Source organism: Triticum aestivum, chromosome 7B (assembly GCF_018294505.1).
Source record: "Triticum aestivum cultivar Chinese Spring chromosome 7B, IWGSC CS RefSeq v2.1, whole genome shotgun sequence".
Classification (NCBI taxonomy): domain Eukaryota; kingdom Viridiplantae; phylum Streptophyta; class Magnoliopsida; order Poales; family Poaceae; genus Triticum; species Triticum aestivum.
In genome coordinates this window covers 492,867,272-492,892,251 of record NC_057813.1, presented here as the reverse complement: position 1 = coordinate 492,892,251, position 24,980 = coordinate 492,867,272, and the positions used below count along the sequence as shown (strand labels likewise).

At 40.5% G+C, this 24,980-nt stretch overlaps 1 pseudogene; it reads left to right on the top strand.

Annotated features, from left to right (window-relative positions):
- The first annotated feature begins 4,181 nt into the window (after positions 1 to 4,181).
- Positions 4,182 to 12,742, top strand: LOC123156385 (flavonol 3-sulfotransferase-like; annotated as a pseudogene).
- The last annotated feature ends 12,238 nt before the right edge of the window (positions 12,743 to 24,980 follow it).

Genomic DNA, 24,980 nt, shown 5'->3' with positions numbered 1-24,980 from the left:
AAAATGAATCAACCGTGTGTGTTACCGTGATGGCCCCTTCTCGGCGGAGTCCGGGAAGTGGACACGGTGTTGGAGTTATGCTTGCGCAGGATGTTCTTTTAGCTTCTCGTTCGTGCTTCGCCTTCTCTTCTCGCTCTCTTTTGCGTATTAGTTAGCCACCATATATGCTAGTCGCCTGCTGCAGCTCCACATATATTTGCCTTATCCATTCCTATGAGCTTAAATAGTCTTGATCGCGTGGGTGTGAGATTGCTGAGTCCCTGTGGCTCACAGATACTACAACTCCAGATGCAGGTCCAGGTGATTCTGCTCCAGTTGACGATTACGAGCTCAGGTGGGAGTTCGACGAGGACTCTCAGCGATACTACGTGTCCTTTCCAGATGATCAGTAGTGGTGCCTAGTTGGGGTTATCGATTCAGGACCTTGTCGCATGTTGGGTTCTTTTCTATTTTGGCGCCGTAGTCGGGCCATGAGTGTTTGTTTGATGGATGTTATTTATGTACTCTGATGTGACGTGGTGAGTGTAAGCCAACTATGTTATCTTCCCCTTTTATTATATATTACATGGGATGTTGTAATGATTGCCTGACTTGCGACATTGCTTTCAATGCGGTTATGTCTCTAAGTCGTGCCTCGACACGTGGGAGTTATAGCCGCATCGAGGGCGTTACATCCTCTCCCATGGCAAGGGCCAGCGAGTAGCAACGAATGAGTGGGACACCGGCTGGTGGCGCAATAGACAACAGGAGATCGGCTGGTGGCAGCGGACGGCAGGAGGTGGCGGGACCGTGCAAGGAGCAGGTAGCCGGAGGAGGTCGCTGGTGGAGATCTGGCAAGTGGCAGGCGGCATACAGGGCTTATGGTTTGATGTTTGTCTCTTTACCTATAGCACAGAAGTTCATGTATAGGTTGTGCTGATCCTAAGATTGCCAAGACACTGCTTCAGAAAAAACACCCAGGTCTACTTTTTATTGTGATTATGCAAATTGCACAAAACTTGAGTTGTCCTATTTTGTAGATGAAATGGAATTGAAATCTTGTGTTACTGTGAAGAGCTGAAGACACAGTGGGTTGCTATATATCTCATAAAGTAATTGGCTTGCATTATAATTATATACACAACTTCTGCCTACGCACCCACAACGATTTGCCCTCTTGATGCACGCATGCACACTAAGCGTCGAATCAAGAGTAAAAAGGAAAACATAGTATACCTTTCTATTTACTTTGGGATGGAGATTTCCTGTAGTTAGAAATTCCGAGCTGCACTTTTGCCATTCAAAATCTTTTTTCTAACGAATTGTACCACTGGTACTGCTTATGCAGAATCATGTTACAAGGGCATAACCCAGTGGGTGAAAATCAAGCACGAAGAGCTTTTGTACTATGAGGCAATCTTTTGCAGTGTGAGCCATGATTTTGTTTCTTCTCCAATAGCAGGTGTGGCTTGTCTCAACCACTACTTTATACACATATTTGTCCGGTTCAACTTTTTTACCATTTGCAATGCCTGGTGCGACTGAACATGTGTCACACTATGTTTTATTCCATTAAATGATGTAGGGAAAAGGCATTGTAAGTTTGCATAATTTCATTGTAGCAAAATAGGTTGACCCCACCCCAAAATATTCATGTTTGCATCAGATACAATTTTCCAGTATATAAAACGATTCTTAAAGAATGGCAGGGCATGGTATTTGGCGTGTATAAAAATACTGTTACAATCAATTTTCTTTTAAGAAATTTATGATGATAGGTCTCCATGTTTTATTTCCAGATTCAGGACCATGTGTGCTTCTCACATTAATTCAGACACACAGTATTAACCAAAGGGGTTAAAGTTTCCACACTAAGATATATTCCCTATGTAAAGAAATGTAAGAGCATTTAGATCACAACTTTATTGATGTAAATGCTCTTATATTTCTTTACAGATGGAGTACATCATCTAAACTCATGTGGATATGCCAGGATTGCCTTTCTCTGCAGTTTAATACTTTGTTTTGGTAGGTACCAGTCGCCTCGTGCTAAACTTGGTGCTTAATGATCAACTAGCTAGAACAAAAGTTTCATAGTCTTCCAGATTTATCAAATCTGACATTATTAATAGGATAATTCATGCTAGACATGTTATTCTACTGGTACATGTATACAACAAAAATTTTATGTTTTGGAATGAGAAAACATTGAATGGAGGAATTATGCAATTCATGTGGCATGGTCATCAAAGGTTTTTTTCTTCTTCATCATGACAAGTGTTAATGTGCAAATCAGAATGTTATTTTTGAGGTTTGCAGATAAAATTAACCTGGATATATAGAATAAATTATTTTAAACTTAGTGAGCATAATAGTGTTTTGTTACTGTAAGGATAATTCTCCACAGTTTTGCACATAAATCACACACCTTAAATCATGAAAACCACCAGCTAGCTAGCAGACCTGACTATTGAATATAACCAATGTGATATATGATGTGAAGAAACATAAGCATAAGAGTAGTGATATGCAAAATCAGTCAAAAATAACAACCGGACAAGCTTTTGTTATTGTCATACTAACTAAAAATATTTTGGTTTACTTGCATCATATAATTAGCTACTTTATATATTCCTTATATATGTTGTTCTGGAACATGGAGTTACAGCTCGTCTTGATTGGATTTTGTATATAATTGTATACAATTCCGTTTGTCTTTAACAAAATTGTTCGAGTGTTTTGCTTTGTTTGGCAAAGGCTGCTCCACGGGACAACAGTGTAACCTTTCAAGTTTGGTCATTGCTCCATTGTTATATATTCTACTTTTAGTTGATTCCTTTTTGGTCCTTATTACAGTTGTTCTTGCAAGAAGCTTATTCGATCAAGATGTAAGAGATATGACATTTGCCTTTGTTGCGCTTGGATTTTGATACGTGGTTATGCAAAATAAAGGTTTTTATTTTCTTACTTATGCTGCCCACGAATGTATGATGCAACATCGTATTGGCCTTCGTACACGTTTGTTATCCAAGTATCTGGTGTCTTTTCAGAACGTACACATGCCTCTCCTTCTCCCCTCCTATGTATATCTATAACCTTGGTAGTGTCACTCCTTCGATTTAATATTCAAAGTTCTTTCTCTAAATTTGTATGAAAAATCTTAATATAAACCGACCTTCTATCGGAGAATGGTGTGTGGCTTGGGGTGAAGCCAAGCGAAGTGTAGTCGAATTAGGCTTCCTTATATAGTGTCCGAATTCTACCCTAATATTCTGGAAATGAAAACTGAAAATAAGATTGAAAAAAGGAGAGTTGTGGTCACATTCCCTTTCTGATGGTAGTAATTAAGGATTCTAGAAATTGGGATCGCAAAAGTGCTTAAGTAATGACAACACTGGGCAAAAAAGCAAACTTGTTGCCAGACCCTCCTATACACTTGTCCCTAGCAATCGTGTGGGTATATTTTTGTCGTAGCATCATAAGCGGCAGCTTATCATGTTAAAGTGAAACTATGTGGTCAGACATAGAGCGATGGCAAAGAGCTTGAGCGAAGGAGTGGACCGAGCTAAAAGACATGGAAGGGATAGCAATGTTTGTCTGGTGGAGAGAAATAGAATTGTGTAGATAACGTTTGTCTGGTGGAGAGAAATAAGATTGTGTCGATAAAAAAGTAGAACCAATGAAAAATTGGGATGAAGCAGAACAAACATGTTGAAATATTGCTCGCTCTTTTTCACGTCGAACTCATAGATGAAATGGCTGGAGTATGAATTCAATATGTCACCTAAATAAAATACATCTAAAGCAACATTATTATTATTTTTAACACAGTATAGATGCAAGCGCTCATATACACGCGCATACACTCATCCCGATGAACGCACACACGCACACCCTGTCCCTATAAGCATCTCTGAAAGACTGAGCTGACATATCATCTTAAACCCTGATGTGCTGAGGATACCACGATCCCACTGACCATCCAACCACAGGTTGGTTCGCAGCAGCATTATTATCTTGTTTCGTGACAATGTACGGGCATTCAATTAGTAAAAATAAAAAGTGGGATGGGTTGATGAGTCCCACCGGCCACCGCAGCACACTCCCACCTGCAGCCTGAGGTCATATCCTCCATAGGAGTATTAGAGGTGAGATCCTCTGTAGGAGTATTATACAGCAACTCACCGGGTGGGCAATTGTCCATGGCTGATCCAAGCACGCCGTGCCTCGTCGGTCCCGTCCCGTTCAAGGACGTCGCCACCGCCATCGACGACCACCACAGCTCCCCACCCGAAGAGTCCGGGGACATTATCTCCGACCTGCCCAGCAGCACCGCCCTCGGCATGGTCCTGCGTCAGTACCGTGGCTCCTGGGTGATCCAAGAAGAGTCACCGGGTTCATCTCTCTCCCGCGCCGCTTCACGCCACGCCCGGGCAACGTCCTCCTCGCGAGCTCGGCCAAGTGCGGCACGACCTGGCTCAAGGCGCTGGCGTTCGCCACCATGGCGCGGGGCGCGTACCCGCCCGCCGACGCGCAGCACCCTCTCCTCCGCATGAACCCGCACGAGTGTGTCCCCTTCATGGACGAGCTGTTCACCACCGGGCAGGAAGCCAGGCTTGAGGCGCTGCCGTCGCCTCGGCTCATGAACACGCACATGCATCACTCCTTGCTGCCTGCCTCTGTTACCGATTACCCCGACTACAAAATTGTCTTCATCTGCAGGCAAATGTTTTTGTTTGGCAAGTAACTCTTTCCTGTACTTGTCCGTGTTTGTTGGTTCTCCATGATTTTCGACACATTTGTTCCGTTACACCGTCATCGCCCACCAACGCCATGAATTTGCCTGATTTACCTCACTGAAATACTCGTGCATGCCCAAATAACCAATAAGGGCGACCTGCCCGATTTGTGATTTCAATTCAATGAAATATTCGTTCATGCCCAAATAACCAATGGAGGCGACCCGCGACCTACCGTGTGGCCAGCAATCTCTTAAAAATCAGTGTAGGTCACCGTCCTCTTAGCACAACCGTCTGTTCTCGTTGTGATTCATGTAGCTCGGAGGGCCCCAAGCTAGTAAACGTGCAGGGAGTCTGTTGACACCAAATTTTGACACGGCCAAGAACTTAATTAAGATGGCCTCAAACGAAGAAGTGTTTAAAATGAGAATGCTTCGTATCGTCAAAAGGAGAAACTTTGATATTTGGGCCATAGCCATCCGGTCTCATTTCTAAGGCCGAAGTTGTGTTCAAAGTATTCAGATTTTGTATTCAGAACACTATTCGGCTGATTACGCCCCAAAGACGGCCTCATATGAGAAACGTTTCTACACGGATTGTCTTCGTCTCGTCGAAACGATCGATTCTGATAAAAGAAATGTCTAAATCGGAGTTCATATGCAAAAGTTAGAGCCAAAACAGTGCGCTGCATAAGTCTGCCCCGGAAGTTCCGGGCAAAACTTCCGGGGAGGTTCCGGGCTAAACCGAAAGTTTGCACGCGGTGCGCCCTGAAAACTGGAATTTAACATTATTTGCAGATTTGCGGGGCCAATTTCGACATCAAGACGACCTCCAATGAAAAAGTGATCAACTAAGAAATTTTCTCCATTGCAAGATCTACAACTTTGCTTTTGGGACCATTGTGATCCGAGGCCATATGCGACCTGCAGGAGCTGTGCAAGAGGGTAACTTGATGTAATTTTAGCCCGGAAGTTCCGGCCCTCGTAGTCCGAGTTAAGTTATCTTTTGATGTTTTGGACGGGATTTGAGACCTTTTCTTGTACGGAAAGTCCAGCCACCTCATATATATGTAAGAGGTGACGGCCGATTGAATAACAACACACAATCGATCTATCAATCTATCATATTTTACCTTTATCTTTATCTCCCTCCCTCGTTCTTCTTATTCCTCATTCTTCGTTCGTTCTTCTAGTTGCAGGGCGGCGATCCACGAGGCCCTAGGGGCGATCAGGTCGACCTAGGGCAGCCCATAGCCTCCGCGCGTCCAGACGGGGTCCCTCCCGGGCGTGTGGGGTTTCGGGTCTACAAAAGCGCCCGACTGATTGTCTTGCGTACCGCGCTTCTGGACGGGTCTCCTTCGACGTGAGCTGCAGTGCATCACCCCCGGCGTCGAGGGTACACGGTGACGTGTTCGTGTGCGAACACACTTTTTGGCGACTCCACCAGGGAAGAAGCTTTGAACTGTCTCCGGCCCGTTCTTGCTACGAAGAGATCGTCATGTAGGGTTTGCAATCTACAAAGGTAATATGAACACCCAATTCCCCTTTGTAGATGCAAATAATTCATATGTTGTTGCTAGATCATCTAATGAGCATAATGTATCGGCTAGCCCTAGCTTTATCAATCATGCATCTAATTATGTGCAAGGGCCGATGCAACAAAATATCCATGATTCCACTTCATATAATTTTAGCAACATGCAACATATGTATCCCAACTCCCATGCATCGGCAACCCCACAAATTTATATGCCGATGAATAACATGATGAGTTCGGTTAATCAAGTTGAGACACCCTATGTAGGAACTTCCAATGGTATGCAACAAAGTGTTTCAAGTTCTTATTCATCGGCAAATAACTTGTAGTACGTTAATCCAAACGTGCCGGTGGATAGGGGAATTGGCCATGTTATTACTAGTTATTTGGCCAATTACCCTCAAACATCATATGTTACACCTAATGCTACTAATTTTTTGGTACCATATGCTAGTGTGGATGTCCATGATTCGGCTCCGCACCTTCATGGTCATGGCCGAATAAGTGAAACTTCTGCAGAAGCACAAATGCCTTCACCTACTATCGTGGCATATCATGACCCCCTACACAATTACAGAATTTCGGCAACATCTCATTGCCGAAAGAGTCTAAAAGCATTGGGGGGCAACCATATCCAGACTGGGTAATTAAGAACAAGCTTACATTCTCTTGGGATTTGTGCAAAATCTATTCGCAAGGAACTAATAAAAGGTGGGAAGCCTCATGATTTTGCTGCTGTAAAAGCTAGAGTTGTGCAAATGATGCAGTCGCCCACTGCTGTACCATCCAATGTACCACCTAAACAATCGCAAAGTTTGGGCACCTCATTGCCGAAAGAGTCTCAAAGTATTGGGGGCAATCTCATGACGAGTGGATGGAAATTGAGATGAAAAAGTTTAAAGCTCGCCAAGCTGAGATGTGGGCTAAAATTAGACGAAAGCGAGAAGCCTCGCAAATTCAAAAAGATAAAGTTGTTGATTCAGGTAACAAAGAAAATTTGATTATTAGAAAAGCCAAATCAAGTAGTATATATTCTGAGTTCATCAAATCCAAAGAGGCAAGCATTATTGAGAAATGGCATGGAAAGCATAGCAAACAGCCATACTTGATTTTTCTGAAGTCAATGGAACCTACTTCCTGCCCTATGAGTTTCGTGCCATAGAAATTGACAAGCCTCAAGGACAAGAACAAGTAGCCGAACAAAGTTCGGCTGACATGGATCTTCAAAGCAATGATGCATGGAATCAAGAAAAAGATGATGAAAAGGTGATGGGGAGCCATCCAAAGACGGAGCAAGATGTTCTTCAAGTAGCACCACCATCATATTCGCCCAACATATTTGAAGAGGTATGCATAGAGAGTAATTTACCCATTTTCAGATTTGGTCGCGACTTCATTATTGATGCATCTATAAAAAATATTCTCATAAGTAATTTTGAAAGACCAATGAAGAAGGGTAATTTACTTGTTAGCAATAAACTTGTTATGAAGCATATCGGTCAATACATTACACCATTCAGAAAAACCGATAGCGAAAAATTATTGCAGCCAAGGCTTTCCCCATTGCTTTGTCTAAAATTCATATCTAATTGGGTAGCTTTGCTTATTTCTTACTTGGCTTACACTTGGTCTCAATTGAGACATGTATGTTCTAACTATTTTCGTTTCAGAAATTTAAAGCCAAAGTTAAAATTTTCTGAGCAAACCGATGCAAGTATAGTTTCTTATCCAATGACATCGGTAAGAGAATGCAAAATAAAATTCATAGCCGAATGGGGAGATACAAAATCTGAATCATTCGTTTGCTTAACTCCAAAGCCGTTCTCACAGCAAGATCGGCTAAAAAATAAAAAAATTGCCTTCATTTCAAGCATGTGTGATCAAATATTTGATTTGTTGCTGAAAAATAATTACATAAGAATTTTTTATCACCATGTCAAGCCATCAATTCAAGGACGAATGTATTGTAGGTTGCATCATTCGTTCAAACATAATTTTGAGGATTGTAATATGTTTCGTCAAATAGTTAAATCGGCCATTGATAAAGGACGATTGAAATTTGTTGAGACACTAAGAGATGACCAGTCTATTCTGATTGGTCCCGATGGCAGAAAGTTTTTGCATCGGCTGCTTCAAACCGATCCATTTAAAGAGAAGGTAAAAATTGCAGGTGATGGGATCAAGTTTTCAAGTAAAGAAATTGTTGAAGAGCATAATGAACATAATCTTGAGGGCAAAAATTCCATCAAAGCTACAATGGAGACGCCAAGGATTGGGGGGCAGCAAGAAAATCCAATGATCGATGAAAGCAAACCAAAAGAAAACAAAGGCCGAAGTAAGCGCAAGTGTAAGATATCAAAAATCACCTTCACTGAACTATTGGATAAATATCAAAAGAAGAGTGAAGAGAAGAATGTTTATCGGCCAAATCATGCAAAGAAACCAAGATCACCCCAAGGCGCAAATATGAGGATCGGTATTGGCAAAGTGATAATTTTAATGCAAGATATTCATATCCTTATTTTGGGCCGCCAATGCCAATGCCGTGGATGCCTCCCTATGCTCATGTTGATCCATATTCATCATGGGACAGGTATGATACAAGGGGACATTCTCCATCTTATTTTAGACCATCTCACCAATACTATGCAGCTCCAAGAAGATCAACATTTGAACAATCACACGTCAAAGACCGTTTCAATCATAAGGAATCGGTCCAGAGCTCAAGGAAGAAGAAAGAGGTGGTAAAGCAAGTTTACCGCGTGAAAAGAGATGGTCATAAGTGTGCTACTTCAGATTTGATCTCAAATAACAAAGAGTCAATTAAAGTGTTGACATTGGCTACAAAAGGCAAAGAAGTTAAGCAGTCAGTTGATAAAAATCATAGTGCCAAATCTGAAGAAACGAAGTTGAGAGTGCACAAGGTAAAACAAGAATTGCCACTGCTTCAAACAAAATCACAACCGGGGTGCCCACTCGGCTTATCGTATTGGCGAAAGAAGGAGTTACAAAGTCTTAGTGCACAAGAGCTGAGAAAGGGGAACATGACATGGGTTCCCAAGAGGATCAATCAAAACAAAAATGATGTGCATGCTTCTATTGCAACAAGTATGATAAAAGTGAAGAAAGAGAGGGATGGAAGCAACAAACAATTAAGCCGAAGGTGTGCATCACAACATCAAAATTTTCGGTTAGAACATCATCCATTTTCTTCAACCATGCCATTGATGCCTTTGCCACGGAATTCATCCCTAGGTATGATCAATTACCTTCCATGGATTTATTTTGATCCATGGATGCAACATAATTTTCTATATCATGAGTGGGTATTACCAAATCACTATACATTTGGTTAGTTACATTTTTGTTGCTAATACAAGGGGCCGAAATATTTTATTGCTATTTTATTTGTTTGTTTCGGCTATGCATAGTTTGGTGGGTGAATTCTACGTGGACCTCATGGTAATGGCTGATACTTAACTATCGTCCTAAGAAACTATCTAATCATGGCCGGTGTGGAATTCTAACATCGTCCTTAGTTTAATTGGAGACCAAGATAAGGTACATGTTATGTGATATTAGCCTTGTCTCTCTAGTACTATGGAGATTATATTTTGATGGTTCAGTTTGTAGCAATGGCCGAAGTGTTGGTGTTGTTTATTTATCTCCATATGGAGCTAGTTTGTGAAGCCTCATGCCGCTTAAAATATTTTTGCACAATGATCAAAGCCGAATATGAATTGTTATTCGGATTGGAGCTTTGCCTTGCTATAGGTGCTATACATATTGAGGCTTCAGGTGATTCGTTATTAGTAGTGCAACAAATATCCAAGGGTTATCAATGTTTTGATGAATCACTTATAGTTTATCTTTTGGTATGACTAGATGCAAGATTTACCTTGGGTTGCTTTAAAATTGTTCATATATCTAGACATGACAATTTGAAAGAGTTGGCACAGCAAGCATCCGACTACTATGTTAACCATGGTGTATTGTATTTCTATCAATAGCCGATGCTAGGTTTTGTCAACATAGGTAAGGCCGAACCGAAGCCCACCGCTTCCACTAATGAAACTTTTATGCAGGTGAAGTAAGAATTGGAGGAAGTTCATTATTGATTATCTGCAAATTCCTAGTGAAAGGATGAACAATATGGTTCGGAGGATGTTTTGATCTATGGAACCTTATCACCGGATTCTTATTGAAGTTGGGAAAGTTTCACCCAATCTTGCATCAAAATTTTCCCACAAGCAATGGCCGATATATAAATATCACCCTAAGAACATATAAATGGCCGATGGAGTGTTGGCATCGTCCTTAGGAAAAGCATCCTGCAAGTTATTTTTCGGCACACAAGTTTGCCGAAAAATAGGGGGGCATGTGTTGACACCAGATTTTGGCACGGCCAAAAACTTAATTAAGATGGCCTCAAATGGAGAAGTGTTCAAAGTGAGAAAGCTTCGTATCGTCAAAATAAGAAACTTTGATATTTGGGCCATAGCCATCCGGTCTCATTTCTAAGGCCAAAGTTGTGTTCGAAGTATTCGGATTTTGTATTCAGAACACTATTCGGCTGATTACGCCCCCAAGACAGCCTCATATGAGAAATGTTTCTACACGGATTGTCTTCATCTCGTCGAAATGGTCGATTTTGATATAAGAAACGTCTAAATCAGAGTTCATATACAAAAGTTAGAGCCAAAACAGTGCGCTGCATAAGTCTGCCCCGGAAGTTCCGGGCAAAACTTCCGGGGAGGTTCCGGGCTAAACCAAAAGTTTGCACGCGGTGCGCCCCGAAAACTGGAATTTAACATTATTTGCAGATTTTCGGGGCCAATTTCGACATCAAGATGACCTCGGATGAAAAAGTGATCAACTAAGGAAATTTTCTCCATTGCAAGATCTACAACTTTGCTTTTGGGACCATCGTGATCCGAGGCCATATGCGACCTGTAGGAGCTGTGCAAGAGGGTAACTTGATGTAATTTTAGCCCGGAAGTTCCAGGCTGACCGGAAGTTCCGGCCCTCGTAGTCCGAGTTAAGTTATCTTTTGATGTTTTGGACGGGATTTGAGTCTTTTTCTTGTACGGAAAGTCCAGCCGCCTCATATATATGTAAGAGGTGACGACCGATTGAATAACAACACACAATCGATCTATCAATCTATCATATTTTACCTTTATCTCTATCTCTCTCCCTCGTTCTTCGTTCGTTCTTCTAGTTGCAGGGCGGCGATCCACGAGGCCCTAGGGGCGATCAGGTCGACCTAGGCCAGCCCATAGCCTCTGCGCGTCCAGACGGGGTCCCTCCCGGGCGTGTGGGGTTTCGGGTCTACAAAAGCGCCCGCCGGATTGTCTTGCGTACCGCGCTTCCGGATGGGTCTCCTTCGACGTGAGCTGCGGTGCATCACCCCCGGCGTCGAAGGTACACGGTGACGTGTTCGTGTGCGAACAGAGTCGAATTTTAGAACCACATTTTACACAATCCGTTTTACACATCGTTTGTTTGACAAAAAGAGATACTACATACTAGACAGATTTTAGGACTTTTTCCCTGGAATTACGAGAGAGAGAAACTGTACGAGAGAGAGAGGTGATGTGAGAGAGACAAGTCATGAGGGATCAGTTTTTGTAGGATTTTTGTTTCCTGGTATTTAAAGAGAAAGAATCTTGTGTATAAGAGAGAGAGGTGCTGCCAGAATGTTTCACATGGGTGTACAAGAGAGAAGCAATGGTGGACTCGTGGTCACGGGCGAGAGGAGCATGTGACGCTCCCGCCAAAATTTGGTGGCTTAATGTTACTGCTACACTTCCAACCAAGTCAGGAATCTCACGGATCTCTATGGGATAGCGACCAGGAGAAACAGTGAGGATAGGGGTTGCCATGGAGCTCGGCCTTGGAAAAACCACACTTAAAATCTACTTCATATAAACAAATGAAGACGACACCAACCTCATATTGCTCATCGACCTAATTCTTTCAAATGCAGGGAGCCAAAGGATATGCTTGTTTCCTTGTGGCATTTTCTCAAAGGTGTTCGTTCTTTCACGTTTGTTGATCTGTTTGACGCTGCCTGCGAGGGGAGGGCCCCAAATGGCCCTATATGGGACCACCTCATCGGCTACTGGAACGCAAGCAAGACCAGCCCGGACAAAATCCTATTCCTGAGGTACGAGGAGATGCTCATCGACCCGGTCGGCCACGTCAGGAAGCTGGCGCGGTTCATCGGGCAGCCATTCTCACAGGCCGATGAGGCCGCGGGGATTCCAGCGGACATCGTGAAGCTCTGCAGCTTTGACAAGCTCAAAGGCCTAGGGGTCAACAAGGCAGGCTCCTTTGATGGGAAGGTTTTCAATTTCTCCCATGAATCCTTCTTTAGAAAAGGGGTGGCCGAAGATTGGGTGAACAATATGACGTCAGAGATGGCGCAACGCTTTGATACCATCATTGAGGATAAGCTTAGAGGGTCCGGACTCACATTCAAGTGATCTCCATCTGTTGCCAAGGGCGGCGGCAGCAGTGGTTACTGCATTGTTGGCGTTGATCGCTTCGACATGACATTTTTTGTCATGCCTTTTGTATTTGTTTCTCTTTCTTTCAATATTTGTTTGTTATGAGTGCATGACTATGTCCTGAACTGAAAACTCCACAATAAAAGGCGGCACATGCATCAATCGATGCATAAGCTAGAGGATTCCCTCGTTTCCAGAGTAATAATTTGGAAAAGTAGTGGTTGCACCCCACCACACTACACCCCAGCTACACCCTCTGAAGAAAACATAGCAAATTTTTTGACAAATTCTGAAATTTTGTGGGACTGATTAGAAACGACAAGCACCTATAAAATTTTGGAAGCACATATAACATTTTGAGTAATTTTGAGTGTTTGTTTTTCTGTACAGAGCTCCTCAAATCAAATGTTATTTGACCATCAAACTTTGCGAGCATATGTAACCTTTGTTCACAATCATTCACACAAAGTTTCAGAATTTTTTAAAATGTTTTGCTATGTTTTCTTGAGGGTTTAGCGGGTGTGCAATGTGGTGGGGCGTAGAAAAACCACTCTAAAAAAAAGACGTGAAAAATGCGTTGCGGCCCTTTGTCACTGTCCGAGGGGCGGCGAGGGGAGAAATGTTACTCGTACAAATCGCCATTGTTCTAGCGAACCAGCGGCGCCGGTCGATACACCTGCCATTTGACAAGCAAAATGCACTGAAGTCGCAATGAATGAATTACTCAGGTTAAATGCAAATTCCTCTTAAGCAAAGTAGTACGTAGAAAGAGTTCAGCAACCGTTCTCTAATGTACAGGACATGCACATTCTCCTTGCATACTTTTTTTCCTTTATAAAGTGGGCTCACACATAGTAGTACACGGCTATTCTTCAGTTATGCTGTGAAGGCTAGGCTGCCAGGAATAGGACGCCGAGTCAGCCGGCGAGGCAACCGGCCGCCGCCGCCGCCGTCCCGGCGATTCGCCTTTCGCACCCCTCCCCTTCTCCTTTGTATCTTTAACACGTACCCCCCTGACCGCTTCTTCTTCACTGCCATGACTGACGCCCACCTCCTGAGGAGGCCTCTGGGGCGCCCTGGCTTCGCCGCCCACCGCCCAGCCGAACCACTTCTTGCCGCCGTCCTTGTGGCCCCTGTCATGGCCGTCGGGCCTGGCCAGGTGCCGCCTCAGCGACACGCTGCCGCGCCCGCCGCCGGCGCTGTGGGAGGAGGACGACGAGTACTTGAGCAGCCTCCGGACGGTGCTCTTGGGCACGACGTAGTACTTGTGCCCGAGGTGGAGCATGGTGTTGGGCGCGGCCACCGCGCCGACGGGCTCGCGGAACACGTCGGGACGCGCCACGCAGAACCGCGGGTGCTGTGACATCACCTCCGCCGCCAGCACCGGCCGGTCCAGCAGCTCCACGTGCCCGCCGGGGAACACCAGCTTCACGAACTGGCCCCGCCGCCCCGCGCTCGTGCCGCAGAAGCAGCTCGCCATGGCCCTGAGCTCGATCGATCGGCTCACTCCAAGCAGCCGGCGGTTTTATAGATGTGGTAGTAGGTGGCTAGGTTTCTATTTGACTTAGCTAGCTGCCCTAGGATTGCGTGTTGGTGGATCGTGCAAAGCGTCAAGATGCCATCGTTGTTGCCATTTGTGCCTTTATGTTGTTCCTGGCAGGTTGGCACTGCATCTTGGATAGCGTCAAAAGCTAGCTGCACATAGGTCACGATGGTTACGAGGAGGTTTTGAGGTTACAAGGTCTAGAAAATTTTCCCCTCAAAAAAAAAAAGGTCTAGAAAATTTGGCGGAAGACCGCATGCATGTAGTGGCCTGGCATCTTTGGCCTCCGATAGGCGGCCATACGGAGATGACAATATGTACCAAAACTGTGGAGTTAGTGCATGTCACTAGTGAGAAGGGATACATACCATACGGGAGAGTCTAACTCGCGCGCGCTCGTTGGAGCGCTCGGTTTCGGACAGCTCCCGATTTGGAAAGTAGACAGTTGTTTTCTTTGAAGATTAGGGGATTAATTAAGGTGGACCCCCCGAAAATCGGGAGGGGGGGGGATTAGTGTTGATTCTGGGTGGGCCTTCACGATGGTGCCTTCGTGTGGATGCGCACCACACCATTCCTTGTTGGCTGGTTGTCACACGTGGTGGGCCCTACCTGGAAATCCTGTCGGTTTTGCCTTGTGCGCTGGTTCGAATCGAGCGCTGGAGCGGCCGATCGCGAAAGAGTAAATCCACATACTTGGTACTCCTAAGCAACTGAGATGACAACATGTGTTACCTACACTGCAGAGTTAGTACGTGTCATTCTGCATAAAAAGGGACAGGCGCTAGCCAATAAATTAAGAGGGAACAAGAGTTCCAATATGTTCGAGGAAAGCCCATTAGGCTCTACTTTCTCACTTTACTAAGTCCGTTTGAATTTTGAATTTGAGTCAGTTGATTTCTTGGCCGTTGATTTTTGATCTGAGATTTGTGTTGTGTTTTTTCTGGATTGTTTTGTGAGCTGGTTTGGATTGTCGATTTTTGCTCTGAGATTTGTGTTGTGTTTTTTCTGGATTGTTTTGTGAGCTGGTTTGGACTGTTTTTTTCTGACTGGCCATATATTTGGGACAGTCGATTTGCTACTGGGCTGAAGCCCTCCCGCCCAGCCCATCCCTCTTTACCCTGTTACTTTTTCCGATTTTTCTTTTTCGATGCGTTCTTCTTTTGTTATTTGCATTTCTTTATTATTAGTTGGTTTTTATTTTATTTTATTTTTGTATGTACTTTTAGGATGTTGGGTGAGTGTAAATGTATGCACACAAATCTATGTAATATGTGTGAAAATTGCACTGTTATATGATTGTTGTTTGCATACTACAAAGGTGCAAAGTTGTGTGCATTCTTTTTAAAAAAATACTTTTTATTCTTAAAGATTAATACTACCAATGGCATAATTCATTGTTCCCAATAAAAGTTCATTATGTCAATTTTGACTTAGTTAATATTTCATTTTTCTTTCTTTTTTAAGGGCAATACCAATGACACTAATTCATTCCTTTTTAGTAACTTTCTCCTTCGTAATTTTTTCTATTATATTTTTATTCTTGCATATTTTGTTCAAACACCTTTGTTTTACTTTTTTATTTCCTTTCTTCTGAAAGGGTAATACAATGCCACTGATTCATTTTCTTTTCTTAGAAAACCTCATTATTTTTATTTTTCTAAATTTTATTTCATTTTAGTTCTTTTTAATGGTAATACCGATGACACTAATTCCTTCCTTTTAATAACCTTTTCCTACGTACATTTGACTATTATATTTTTATTCTTGCATATTTTAAAAAGCGCAATCTTTTTTTGTATTGTGTGCAAATTTTGTCAAACCCTTGTTTTATATTTTATTCAATTTCTTTCTTTTTGAAGGGTAATATCGATTCCACCAGTTCATTCTTTCTTAGAAAACCTCATTATTTTGATTTCATTTTTATTTTATTTTATTTTATTTCCATTCTTCTTTAAGGGTAATACCAATGCCACTAATTCATTTTCGTTATAATACTTCATTATTTCGATTTTGTTTTGTTATTATTTTCTTTTCTTTCTTTTAAGGGTGATAACAATGCCACTAATTCAGTCCTTCTTATGAATTTCCTTTTTGTGAAAATTTCACTATCTTTTTTTTTGACCATAAAACATTAAGGCAAAAGCCTTATTGTAGATCTTTTTCATTATATAAAAAAATGGGACCACAAAGTCTTTACAATGGTTGTTGGGGAGACAACCAGGGAGATTACTGAGAAGAAATAAATAGAAACAACAATAACTTAAATGTTATCAATCCACGAAGACATTCCTTCCTTTAAACTTGGCTTGGCTCTTAACATTGTCAATTTGAAAGTCTTGATAAATTCATATCTGCAGTCATTAATAGAGCAAGGGATCCCTTCAAATATCAGATCATTCCTTTGATTCCATATACTCCAGCATCCAATAATTAGAATTTCCATGAAATGGTGAATTTTGTATCTTTGCTGGGCTTCAATAATCATATCATGGATATTCAGATCAATGTTCCATTCAAAACCAATGTTCCACCAAAATCCCTGGCTAAATGGGCAAGAGAAAAGAAGATGAATTCTGTCCTCATAGTCTTCAGCATCACATAATACACATTGTGTGGAATCAAGATGCATATTTTTCCTGGTTAGAAGGTCACATGTGTTTATCCTATCATGAAGAAGAAGCCAGCAAAAGAATTTGTGTTTTGGAAGGCAGCATGACTTCCATATCCATTTGAAAGTGATAGCAGCATCTTCATTTCTCAGTAAGAAATTATAAATCTTCTTGGTCATATTTAAATTACTACCCCAATTGAAATTCCATATATCCTTGTCATTGTTGGATCTGATATTGTGTAATTTATCAGAAAGCAGATGAAATTGCTGATGGGCAGTGATGGAAAGAGGAAGCTGGAACAAGTTGTATAGGTTCCCAATATCTTTGGCTTTTTTGACTGAGATATTCTGCTGGTTGCAAAAGGAATGGAGTTCAGGGAATTTGAAATGCATAATCTCTCCATTCCAACTATCATCCCATAATTTGCAAGTGTTTCCAGATCTGATCTCACATGAAGACATCTCTTTGAATAGATCAAACATTTTCATACAATCCTTCCACCAGAATGATCCTTTGTTGGGATTTGTGTGTGGAGCCTCGTTGTTTTGATAATGAGCCTCCCAAATTAACTTGACCCAAGGAATATCCAGTCTATTGTATATTACACTATCTTGTGCTTATTCTTGCATATTACAAAAATTGGCAATTTTTGTGTATTATGTGCAAATTTTCTCGTTGTTTGATTTTTTCCTTCTTAAAGGGTAATCTAATGTCACTAATTCATTCTTCTTTTGAAAACTTCATTGTTTTGATTTTGAATTAGATTTTATTTCATTTTAAAGGGTAATACCAATGCCCATAATTCATTATTCTTTAGAAAACTTCATTATATTGATTTTTAATTTTTTATTTCATTTTCATTCTTCTTAAATGGTAGTACCAATGCTACTATTTCATTCTTCCTTGGACATCATCATTATTTTGATTCTGACTTTATTTAATTTTCTTTCTTCTTTAAGGATAATACCAATGTCACTAATTCAATACTCTTTAGGAAACTTCTCTTTGCTAAAATTCCACTATCCTATGCTTATTGTTTCATGATATAAAAAACACAATTTGTGTGCATATTATGTGCAAATTTTGTCATTGTTTGATTTTTATAATTTATATATTCTTAAAGGGTAATACCAGTGCCAATAAATCCTTTTTAGAATACTTCAATTTTTGGTTTGTTAATTTTTACTTCATTTTCTTTCTTCTTAAAGGAAATACCAATGCCACTAATTCATTCTTCCTTAGCAACTTCATTTTTTATTATTTTTCTTCTATTTGATTTTATTTATTCTTAAAGGGTAATACCAATGCCACTAATTCATTCTTCCTTAGCAACTTCATTATTTTGATTATTTTTCTTTTATTTTTTTTCTTTATTCTTTAAAGGTAATACCTATGCCACTAATTCATTCTTACTAAGAAAACTTCTTTTTGAGAAAATTTCACTATTATATGCTTATTATTGCATATATTATAAAATGTCACAATTTTGGGCAAATTTTGTCATTGTTTGTTTCCGTTTTCTTAATTTTCTTCCTTCTTAAAGGGTTGTACCAATTCCACTAATTCATTCTTCCCTAGAAAACTTCATTTAAAAATAGTATTAGTATATGGGGAAGAAGAAGGCTAGAGAAAGAAGAAGGTGGTTCGGCCTTTGTATCTTGATCGACTGGTGGAGAGTGGTGGAGATGATTTGACTAAACATCCAAAAGATAGGCGCCTGTCAAATAATAGCCCCCATAACATGGATATATACTCACTAAGTTTTGTGCTATGTTTGTGTGGTTCACACTGCTCTCTAAAAAATCCAATACTATATGATTATTTTTGTATATTACGAAACAATGCAATTTTTATGCCAATCATTTGGAATTTTGTGTCATTGTTTCTTTTATGTGTTTTTACATTTTCTTTCTTCTTTTAGGTAATATCAATGCCCTTATTTCATTCTTTATTATAGCAAATCCTTTTTTGTTTTTTTGTTTTGAATTAGATTTGGATTTAGTTTTGTTTAGCGAGTGGTGCATGCATGTAGTCATATCCATCTATCCAGCAAAGTTTAGCCATGAATAACATGTACGTGTAGCCCATCCATGTATGACATGCCCAGAAAATATCATGCACGTGATGTTAAGTGGTGGGTCATTTCATCCTCCTAAATCTATGAATGGTACATGGCGAAGAGAAGCAATAAACATGCATGCATTACTTGACGCATTCCTTATTTTGTATTTGTATTTATTCTTTTCTTTAGTTTATGTCCATTATTTAGTTTATGTTGCATTGGCGTGACACTAGTTAATGTTGTATTGGCAATTAAATATATTCCTGCCTCCCAAAATCTTAGACGCCTACTTTTTTTAGAAAACCCCTAAATCTAAGGTGCTCATCTCTTGATATTCCCTCTTGTACGCCCAACGTAAGCTAACCATTGATAATCGTGGATCAGTCAATCGCGTTTGTTAAAGTATATAGTGGAGAAAACTTTCTGTAACCATGGCTTCAGTAATTTGCGGCCAGCCTTGCTCTAACTTTCGTGTCAAAATCTTACAAGCCCTACATAATGGGAAGGGGTGAGTAATTAATTTTATAACCTACTAAAAACATAATATTATACAAAATTATTGTAGACTTAAAATGTGAGTTTTGGCATATGTATGTGACATGCATGCACTCATATATATGTATTGTATGGGGAGCGGAGCCAAAGGTAATTACCGTATTGTATGCATGTATATAAAGATAAGTATATATATGTGCGAGTGTGGTTTCTCTCTCTCGTAAGAGTGATTGGGTAATCCCCAAGTGTAAGGGAGAAGTAACCTAGCAATAAATATATTCCTCGATTGAGAATCAAGGTTTATCGAACTAGTAGGATTTCTTCTGCAACTAAAGTCATTGGTATCTGCACACAAAACAGACTTTCCCCCAATGTATTAAGAAGATTGTGAAGCTTCTTGTCCTGCTAGTTACAAGGATAAATTGCAGGGTATGGTAGAAATTGATAAATAGAACAAAATAATAAAATGATACAACAAGAAAATAAATTATAATGGTGTATGTAATTTAAAGAAGATAGACCCAGGGGCCATAGTTTTACTGGAGGCATCTCTCCAAGCAGATAAATGTGGTGTGCCGAACATATTACAATTGAGTAGCGATTATATATAGCCATTATGTCCGTGATATGTAGATCGTTATCCAACTAATACTCCATCCCAAGACGGCTATCCAGCACGCATCTCAAAGTATTAAGTTTATGACAAACAGAGCATTGCAATAAGCAAGATGACATAACATAGACAGTAAAATTATCATCCAAGTGTGATAAAGAAACCATCATTTTATCCTTGGTAGCAATAATATAATATGTGATTGCTCTCTTTCTGTCATTGGGATGGATCACCGCATGATTGAGTCCATTATCATGCACAACTCCCTTTGGAATTACCAATCAATCTTGGGCAACTAATAGATCAAAGAGCATACATAACTACTTAATTACATAGCAAAGAAACTTCAAAGATTCAATGCAATTCAATGAACAATCTAATCATAAAGTGAAAAGTCATCATATCCCAACAAACACAACCACCCATTACATCATATTGATTCTGCTTATGGGAACTTTGTACTGAATCACAAGGGGAGAGGATGACATCTAGCTACTACTATGCACTCTAAGGTCATAGGGAAAACACTCACACATGACCATGGAGGCATCAAGGTTAATGAAGATGGCTCTGGTGATGGATTCCCACTCCAACATGGTGCCGAAACAGGCCTCCGGATTGGATCTCCCAGGGAAATTACGGCGGCGGAAAAATCGCGAAAAAAGTAGAAAGCTTTGTCATTTTTTCAGAGATTTTCTTACAGAAAGACCATAAGGAAGACCCCTATAGTATAATTGGTGCAACAAATAAATCTAAATTGCAAGTACTATGCCTTGAACCTGGGTGGGTGGAAAGACATCAAACCCTTTCCACCATTAGGCTATGCCTTAGTCTGCACCCTTTTCACCGTGTAGCATCATCATCAAGGTATGCCCTGCGTAATGTGTGGCCGGGGAAGGGAAGGTCATGGTACATAGGTCTGAACAAATAAAGCTAATACAATGCCTAGAAAATCTTTTCTTATTTGCATTGGAGTATTTTACAAGTTAAAAATAATACGAAGAACTTTATTTTGTTACAGTCCCTTAACATAGCCAGTTACAACCAATAATCTATATTTATCCAGCAGAATAACAATATATGATCTATCAAATCGACTCATCACCGAGAATGGAATAGTATAACATAAGAATTTGATCCAAACAAACTCTGAATTGGGATTTCTTATTGGATCAAGACTCCCATGGCGTTTTTCATCCTTCTCCATTTTTCTTCTTTCAGGTAGTTTTGGCTCGCAATAAAACCAGGGTCCATTACCCGTTATCTCTCTTGCCATGATTGGTAAGCGGAATTATCGTTTTAGACAACATGCCTCATTTATTGGAGTTGGACCCACAACCAATGCCTTTTCTCTCTTGACAGATGTTGGTTTGATGGAGTAGTTTTTTCTTCTTCCATGTTTCCTTTTTTACACGCTCTTCGAATGAAGACAATTCGGAAACAAACAAAAAAAAATCATAGAAAGACAAATAAAACAATTCAAAAAATCCCGAAGATAAAAAAAGGGACTAGAAACATAAAAGGCAAAAAGAAAAACCAAACGGAAAACAGGATGGAAGGTTCTACAATCGTTTAAATGGGCGGCCAGTCTCCCGAGCACTACACGGAAGAGATCTATCAGTCTCACATTAGGCGAGATATAGCTCTCGCGAAAGGGATAGAAAAATTCACCTACATGATGGGGTACACTTTTTGAGATCGGTTCATTGATAAATAGTTGCCATTGATCATTCAAAATAAAAAAAATATTGTAATCAACTGAGCTTCAGGGCACCCACAAAAACTAAATAGTTTCAGGTTCACAATATTTTTGTTGTGATTGTATATATACTAGAGAGTGGGGTTTTAGCTCATTTGTACTTATAGCATTTATCTTTATCGTCCATCAAGCAACACTTTTCGAAAAATGTTCACATATTTGAAAAATTGTTCATGTTTTCAAAATCTTGACATCTTTTAATTCGCCTTTTAAAAAAATAAAGATTTTAAAATTTGTTCACGTCCTCTAGAAATTTGTTGGTGTTATCAAAATTTGTTTAAAATTAAGAATACGTTCGTGTTTTCAAAAAAAATTCCTTTTCAAAAAATATTTGGTATTTAAAAAACTGTTACTGTCTTTTAATTTCTTTCATTTTCCAGAAAGTGTTTGAAATTCCAAAAATTGTTTGATTTTTCCTAAATTGTTCACACATTTGAAAAATGGTTCCCAAATTCAGGAACATTTTTAAAATTCATTAACATTTTTTGAACCATGAACTTTTGTTTTGAATTTGCAACCACTTTCAAGCTTTTAAACATTTTTTGAATCAACAAACCTTTTTTGAAGTATCAAACCTTTTTCCAACATCTCATATTTTTTATTACTATATAAACCTGGGTGAGCACTCTCCTTCCAGCATGCGCGGCTTGGCCCATTTACCAAATTCCAGCGAGCGACGAGAGAATATGCACACAAGATAATATCACCTCTATGATACGTCAGTTTTGGTGGGGAAGTAACCAAGGGAAGAGGAAGCCTTGTTTGGTCTCCTGGACATCATGATAAGGCCGAAAAACTTGGGTGGATTGAGATTCAGAGACATGGAATTTTTTAACCTGGCTCTTCTAGCCAGGCAGGCATGGAGAGTGTTCAATGATCCTGATTCACTTAGTGCAATGATTCTTAAAGCTGCATACTTTCCTGATAAGAGCATACTTGATGCAAAGTTGAGTAATCATCCCTCCTAGGTATGGAGCAGTTCGTGACAGAAGGGATATGCTTGCATAGGGTCTCATTCAACGAATCGGTAACGACACCACTACCGAAATATGGCACCAAAACTGAAACCCAGGGAGGGCCCTTAGCCCCCTATTACATAATTAGTGGTTGCTCCTCCGAGGCTAGTGTTACCCCCGCAGGAGCCGTTGGGTTTCCCCAAAGAGGAAGGATGAAGTAGAGAGCAACATAGTTTTCTCTCGGTTAAGAATCAAGGTTTATCAAACCAGTAGGAACTTCTAGGCTACCAAGATAAACAACACTTGCACACAAAAAATATATTTGCACCCAATACGACAAGAGGGTCGTCAAGCCCATTGTCTTACGAATTACAGGACTAAAACCAAATAATAGATAGATAATAGTGAAGTGAAACGGCAAATAAAAGAGGCATTTTTGTAGAATAGTTTATTAATAGAGAATAGACTCCGGGGCCTGATGCCTACTACGCAACTTTATTCTTGTGGACTCATGTTGGGCCTCCAAGCGCAGAGTTTTGTAGGACAGTAGCAATTTTTCCTCAAGTGGATGACCTAAGGTTATCAATACGTGGGAGGTGTAGGATGAAGATGGTCTCTCTCAAGCAACCCTGCAACCAAATAACAAAAAGTCTCTTGTGTCCCAACACACCCAATACAATGACAAATTGTATAGGTGCACTAGTTCAGCGAAGAGATGGTGATAAAAGTGTAATATTGATGGTAGAAATATATTTTTGTAATCTGAATAAATAAAAACAACAAGGTAGAAAATAGTAAACGGGCACAAAAATAGTGTTGCAATGCTTAAAAATAAGGCCTAGGGTCCGTACTATCGCTAGTGCAACCTCTCAACAATGCTAACATAGTTGGATCATATGATTATCCCTCAAAGTGCAATAAAGAATCACTCCTGAGTTTCTATTAGCGGAGAACAAAAGATAGGAATTGTTTGTAGGTCACGAAACCACCTCAAAGTTATTCTTTCCGTTCGATCTATTCAAGAGTTCGTACTAAAATAACACAAAGCTAATTTTTCCGTTCGATCTATCCTAGAGTTCGTACTAGAATAACACCAAAGCAAATTCATATTCATAATAATCAATCCACACAAAGAACTATAAAGAGACCCCAAAGTTTTGGTCGGAGAATAAAGTGCATCAACCCCTATGCATAGATTACCCCAATATCACCGCAGGAATCCGTGAGTTGAATGCCATAACACATATCAAGTGAATCAATAAGATACCTCATTGTCACCTCAAGTATTCATATTGCAAGACATATATCATGTGTTCTCATCTCTGAATATTCAATCCGACAAGACCAAACTTTGAAGGGTAAAGATTCAATTCATCATAACAAGAGTATAGAGGGGAGAAACATCATATGATCCAACTATATTAACAAAGCCCATGATATAGATCACGAGAGAGAGAGAGGGAGAGATAAAACACATAGCTACTAGTACAAACCCTCAGCCCCGAGGGTGGACTACTCCCTCCTCATCATGGTGGCCGCCGGGGTGATCAAGATGGCCACCGGAGATGATTCCCTCCTCCGTCAGGGTGCCGGAACGGGGTCTATTGGTTTTCGCGGATACAAAGACCTTGCGGCGGTGGAACTTCTGATCTAGGTTAACCTCGAAGGGTTTCGGAATATTTGGGAATTTATAGTGCAAAGAGGGGGTGCGGGAGGCCACCGAGGTGGGCACAACCCACCTGGGCATGCCAGGGAGCCCTGGCGTGCCCTGCTGGGTTGTGCCCCCCTTGGGGCACCCCCAAGGTCCAGCTCCGGCCCATTGGGTTCCTTCTGGTCCAGAAAAAATCTCCAAAAAATTACCTGGTGTTTGGACTACATTTGATATTGATTTCCTGCGATGTAAAAAACAAGCAAAAAACAACAACTAGCACCGGGCACTGGGTCAATAGGTTAGTCCCAAAAAATGATATAAAGTTGCTATAAAATGATTGTAAAACATCCAAGAATGATAATATAATGGCGTGAATACTTCATAAATAATAGATACGTTGGAGACGTATCAGCATTCCCAAGCTTAACTCCTACTCATCCTCGAGTAGGTAAATGATAAAAGAAATAATTTATGAAGTGTGAATGCTAGAAAAGTGCATAACTTTGATCAATAAAAATTTCAA